A 6,605-nucleotide genomic window follows, 5' to 3' on the forward strand; every position below is an offset into this window, starting at 1 on the left:
CATCAACACCATCAACTTTCACATGGTGACACAATTGCAACCATGACCAACGCCATGCATACACAACATTGACATAGACCACAAGCATATAGAAACAAAATAAGCAACTGACATGAATACATGACCAATGCACCACCCATCTAGTTTAAGGGGTGAACCATGATCTGATACCACTTTGTAACACCCTCCTCCCACATTCACCAAATCTAACCAGTCCACTAGGGTAAATATGTGACGAGATTCTACTATGATGTGATTCAAATCCCCAGGTACAGTTAAGGAAGTAGAACCAATAAATAAAATGAAACTGATCTTTCACACATGCTATAGAACTTTCAAAAGCCACCCAATCCTTCCAAGTGACCATCCCCTAAGACAACTTGACATTTCGCTACCCTAGATTCTTAGTCACTTCCATGACAAGTCATGCATGTGACTCGGACTCTCCATTCACTCCCATAGCAAGGGATGCATGAGTTTGGGGACTTTTTCGGATAGTTCTAAGCTAGCGACTCTTGATTCTCTACCACTTTTTCAAGGCCATGTCTCAGGACACTTCCCATGACTTCATGAAACTTCAAAAATGATAAATAACATTAAGAAAAGATTACTAATGCAAATATTTAATTAATAAATTCATTGGATCCCTACTAGCCATGGCATACATTTCATCAAACATGTCACAAAAATGAATTCTACAAGTCATAACAACGTATCTAGGCATAGGGTTTGCATACTTATCTGTGATTGTTAAAGAAGCAGTGTTGCCTTATCAAAATAGTTGAATTATCATCTATTAGGTCATATATTCATTGTAGATTCATTTGAAAATAAAAACATGATGAGACCCATACACCAAGTCTGTCACAAAATATACTTGTAACCATCATATAACCAATATAAATAACATGCATATAACAACCATAAAAACCACATATAAGCTAGTATAGTTACATGTGAAATATCAAAGGGAAGAAACTATTATTAATGAATGGAAGAGCCAACTAGGTACGGGTCTTCCATGAACCACCTAAACATATAATGGTTGAAACAAATCTTTATTTTAGCCAATCACCCCCATGCCATATTCCAAGCAAGAATGTGGGAATCAAAACCAAACCAAGCCAGGTTTTCTCAGGCTTTGTCGCAATCCCCATCAGATCACTAGGCCCTAGACAAGCATGGATGCCACTTGATTTCTCCACCTACACCGTGAGGAATTCTTCTTATCCACTAGTATTTATGTTTTACTGTATATCCCAACATATAATAGTCGAGGATTCCTAGTCCTAATCATGACTCCATCCTCTAGGATTTACCTTATATCATGTCATTCACCAGTCAAGGATTGATATGTTTGATCAAGAGAACAAACATATATGCTTTATTGCATACCCCATCATACAACGCTCGATGATTCCTACGCCCACCAAGGCACACAAAAATTCGGCTTCCACAATCAAAGTTTGGTTGAGGGATTCATAGGCATTGTGTTCTCTCCTTCAGAGACCACCTCACTCAGTTTTGAGACCATATGGTAATCTAGATCAACCAAATAGAATAAAACCCATCACATCATGGTTATCGAGAAATGGAAAGGTAGGGTTGACGAATACTCTCACACCTAGAAAGACCCATGCCAATGACAGAAAGAGAACAAAATACACACATGCATGCCAAAAATAGCAAGAAAATCACACATGTGAATTGATACCTGCAAATAATCTCGATGTAGCTACCTGATGTTGCTCTTCCTTGCTTGATCTTTTACTTCTTGGACCTTCCTCTGCTTTCTCGATCCAATGCTAGAGTGCTACAAGAATGTTCTAAGTTTCCTAGAGTGTGAGAGAGAAGAGAGAGAGAGCTCCAAGACTAAGCTCACAAAAAGTACCAACGCATCCTTAGAAGACTTTTTACTAATGAGGCCTCTATTTTTTCAATTTTCCATTATTTTCCTTCATTTTCCTCCTCACATGAACCCTGTGACATTTTACCTTCATTTTCTCCTAAAATTCATTGTTTTCATAACTAAAATGCCAATTAGTGTCTCATGCCTTTCCAACCTTTGCCATTGCCTTTTCCAATTTTCTTAGCCATAATAAACCAAATGAATACCCACAATTTGATGTTTTTCCCAACATTTAGCTTGGAATATGTGTCCCATGACGTTGGTTATTATTTTTTCCTTTATTAACTTTATTACATGGAATTTTTTACTACATTTTTTGCAACCAACTCACATCAGTGTTTGCCATCAACCTCTCGAGATCATGTTGGTGATAAAACTTCAACTACTGATAGTAAGGTCCATGGGAAAATGGGTAAAGTCAAGTTTCCCTATAGGTTATGTGAAGCCAATTATCCTATTCACCTTTTCCCTTATATGAAACCTCAAAATTTTCGGAAAACTTTATAGCTTCTTAGCCTTCACTTCTAGCTAGTTATCAAAAGCTTTCCCCTAATCCTGCACTAGATGATGAAGTGATTGATCATAATCCAAATCCAATCAATTCCACTCTCTATGAACGTGAATCCCATGAGTCTGTTACTTACCAACCATTGGTTGAGGTAATGGTTGACTCGATTCCAACTTTAGTTAATCGTAACTTTCCTGTAGAGAGTGAAGTGCATACCTCTCACGTTCTTCCATTTATTCGTATTCTAATGAGATGTTGGGGGAAGCGTCCTGTTTCAATGGAATAGGGATACAATATTTCTATTCGCACAGTACAGGGGGGAAATTCTCTCATTACCACAACATATCAGAAAAATTATCCTAGTCCCATAACACAAGGGGGCAGTTCTCCAATTCCCATGACACCCCATCCTAGTAGTATCGTCAGTTCCTTTGATTGGAGTCGACTGGTAAGATATCATCTTCCTCCTTATGTGACCTTCTAGATTTTAGTAAATAATTATAATATGTCTGTACCTGGCAGAGTCATAGACGAATGGGTGTCTGTTAATATTTTGTCCTCAATTACTTAGCAAGCTTTCGGTTCTCGCATCTTGTGCCCGTTACCCATAGTCGTTTGAATTTTAATAGAGGAACCAATCAAATGTTTGGGATCCTTCTTCATTTTCCTGTTACCTTGGGAGGAAATATTTTCTATATTAATGGGATGGTAGTCCAAGTCTCTTTGGATTTTATTTTACTCCTTGGGCATGACTCTTTTTATGGCATGGGAGCTCTTCTCTATTCACTCATTCATGTGAATAATTTCCCACATGAAGGAAGGATCATGATCATTGACTAACTTTTGTTTGTTAGTCCTCATTTGACTCCTAATAAAATAGCATACCTAAATGTTCCTTATATGCAAGTGGTATCTTCCCCACCACAAATTAATATTTTGGCAGCTTGTTCCATGCCAACATCTACTGATGATATAGTAAGTGATGTAGTGCATCATGTATTGGGAGAATTGGAGCCTCATCTTTCCATTGGATCCTTTGATACCTTCCAGAGAATTTTTCTCTCATATGATTAGAACCTCTTGGAAACTATGGGCTTTTGAGGTTCATGATTATGTCTCTGGAACACTGTTTTTTTTCTTGTATCAAGCTCGTTAAAAATGAAACAATCTCTTGGGGAAAAGCTCCTCTTCTTGTGTCAAGCTCATTAAAAATGAGACAGTGTTTCAGAAGCATAGTTATTTTCCGATTTCAAGATCGTTAAAAAATGAAACAAATCCCCTTCTAATCCAAGCCTTTGATTAGATATTGTGAATTCTGAGTCGAGTCTCTCACTTGATCTCGTAAATGAACCTTAGTTCCATCCACCTATTAGTAAACGATAGTCTTCTTAGGTGAATTAAATGAAGCTTCACAGGAATGTGCCTAGAATTTGGTCATTATATTGGGGGCATGTGAACTTATTTCAAGCATAGTTTTTCTCCATTTCGAACTTGTGTAAAAAATGAAACCACTCTCAAACATAATTTTTCTCATGTTTCAATCTTGTCAAAAACTGAAAACAATTTCAACCATAGTTGCCCATGTTTCAAGCTTGTGCAAAAAATGAAACCATTCTCATCCTATTCTTGCGATCACCATTTTTATCAACATGTTTATACCATACAAGCCTTGGTTTTCTATTTCCATTGTCACAATATCATTGTACAATCACACACTTTCACTTGTTTTTCTTATCCTTTCCTAAGGAACCGCTACGATGAGTGGTCTTATTAGCCAACCACTTGACCTCTACATGTTTTAAGAAGTTCCATAATGACCAGAGCCAATATTTACCCTTTTATACAACTCATTACTACAAATGGATTTCTCTTTCACCTCTTTTCACAATCCCTAAACGTGAAAATATTGTCGAGCACTTGTATTTTCGAACTCATTAATGTAAATGAAAATACATCTACTCATTATAAGCTTAACACTTTTCTGCATTGAGATAAACTATTTACCAAAAATGAACAACTTAGTCGAACATGGCTAATAGGTCCTCCTAATTATTGTTTGCTACATTTTCAAAAACAAGAGACTATTTAGGAAAAGGACCCTTTGGAGTTTTCTTTTTCAAAGTTTGTAAACATGAAAAGTATTTAAGTTAAAACTTCATTGGACTCGTAAAACAATTAAACATCGATGTAAGTGTCAAACATGATGAGGCCTGACCACTCCTTCTAACGGTTCATTATACATACTTAGAAGGATTCATCCAAACGATGAACTTACAGATGAAGCATATGTTATCCTCCTCAATCTTGTTAAAAATAAAGAGGTACTGACCAAAAATGTTGGGGAAATTGGAAGATGGATTACTCTACGTGTTAATGGAAATGAGTTGATATTGAACATGAAACTCTTCCACTTCATTTTCGTGGCCATTGAGTTGGGAAATATGCTTATCTTTTGGTGCATCATACCTTTTCAAAGCCACGGTTTTTAGTTTTGGGTCGATGATTCCAACTTCATTCAGTGTCACTGATCTATTCAAGAGAAGTCATTCAATTGATATCTACTACGATACGTTTAAGCCTACATTCATGTTTTTTGTTCCTAAAGCAATTCCATATTAAAATAATTCTGTCTCAAATCATGATACCAAATTTGTGTCATTTATGGGGGATGCATCAAGGCCATCATGCGATGGTTCTCTTCCTATCGACATCAGCTCATTATCCAAGAAGTTAACTTGGAGACTCTACCTTCATTACCTTGGCACCTGTATACATCAATGGAAGTTTTCCTCACTCCCGGTGAAAGGTTTTCGTCAATAGCCTTCAATAAAAAAAATTGTGTGGTACTCAAATTGAAGTCATTCATTCACACCATGCAGATTGTGCTATTGTACCTTGACAGCTATTAACACCAACAATGGTTTCTCTCGCATTTGTTAACAACTTACATAATTGGACAGTAATCATATGGTGTCTACCATGTCTGAATCCAACTCCTTTATTCACCTCGTTAGACTCACATGTTATACGATCTAGTGAATGAGATAGAAGATCCCAGATCTAGGTCCATCCATCCAGGATGTGATTTCAGGATTAATATAGGATCATAATGTATGATGGCGATGATCATATGAATAGTCCTCCGATCATTGATCCACCCTTTGTCATCATCAGACATGACGTCTTGATCGTTATACATGTAATGTTAGTTTATTTGTTGAATATGGGTATGCTTCCCTCAACAAATATATCATGATGAAAATATATTGTAACAAATGATGATTCAACGAGTTGTTCTTGATTTAAACTTGTCACAAGGTAAAGCACTTCAATCACCACTCATCATTTCTAACTTTGTGCTTTAGGGTCAATCTGTTATAGGCCATTTTTTTGCATCTAAATAGGCCTACCAACTAGATCAATCAACATTAATGAACACCTTGTCATCATACCTACACATAGCTCTAAGCATGACTCTCCAAAATCCCTAAGTTTCTGAGTTTGACTGCCTCATTTTAGTGATTTTAAGTCCCAACGGACCCTAGCCCTTTAGGGGCCTATGTTCAGCAGCAGGTTTCTCCCTTCTCCACCTTCTCTGATCAACAATAGGTTATGCCTTGTTTGGGGCGCGTTGATTCTAGAAATTCAAGAAAAATAAAAATAATCAAAAAGATTTCTCTTCTAGAAGCTTCTAGGATTTGTTATAACCATTTAACTTGGATAAGAAATTTGAATCCTATCTGATCCTAGATACTTAACCTCTTACCTATTGAGCTCATCCTCCCCTTCTAAGTGGATCTGAAGCCTAGATTGGTAAATGGATAATAATTCCTAAACTACCACAGTCTCCTATAAATATATAGCCATATACAACATGAGGGTTTGAATTTAGAGACTAATCATACCCTCATATTGTTTCTTTGATGATAAGAGGTTTATCATTTCCATGCATTAGGATGACCTTGAGGTGTGCATGTGACAAGGAAGGATAAGTCAACTTGGGGAGATCTCTACAAGATCAGTTTCCACTTTTGGTAGTAAACTCTCTCCCTTTCCTATTAATAAAAAGAGTATATTGTTTTCCTATATGTGTTATGTTATGTTTACATTCATATATTTTAATGCTATGTTGATCCGTTGAATAGAGTGATTGGATAATGGTACATAGATGTCAAGATATTTTGTTTG

The sequence above is a fragment of the Pinus tabuliformis genome, chromosome 7 (assembly GCF_031772625.1).
Source record: "Pinus tabuliformis cultivar Carrire ecotype Pingquan chromosome 7, CPIR1, whole genome shotgun sequence".
NCBI classification, from domain to species: Eukaryota; Viridiplantae; Streptophyta; class Pinopsida; order Pinales; family Pinaceae; genus Pinus; species Pinus tabuliformis.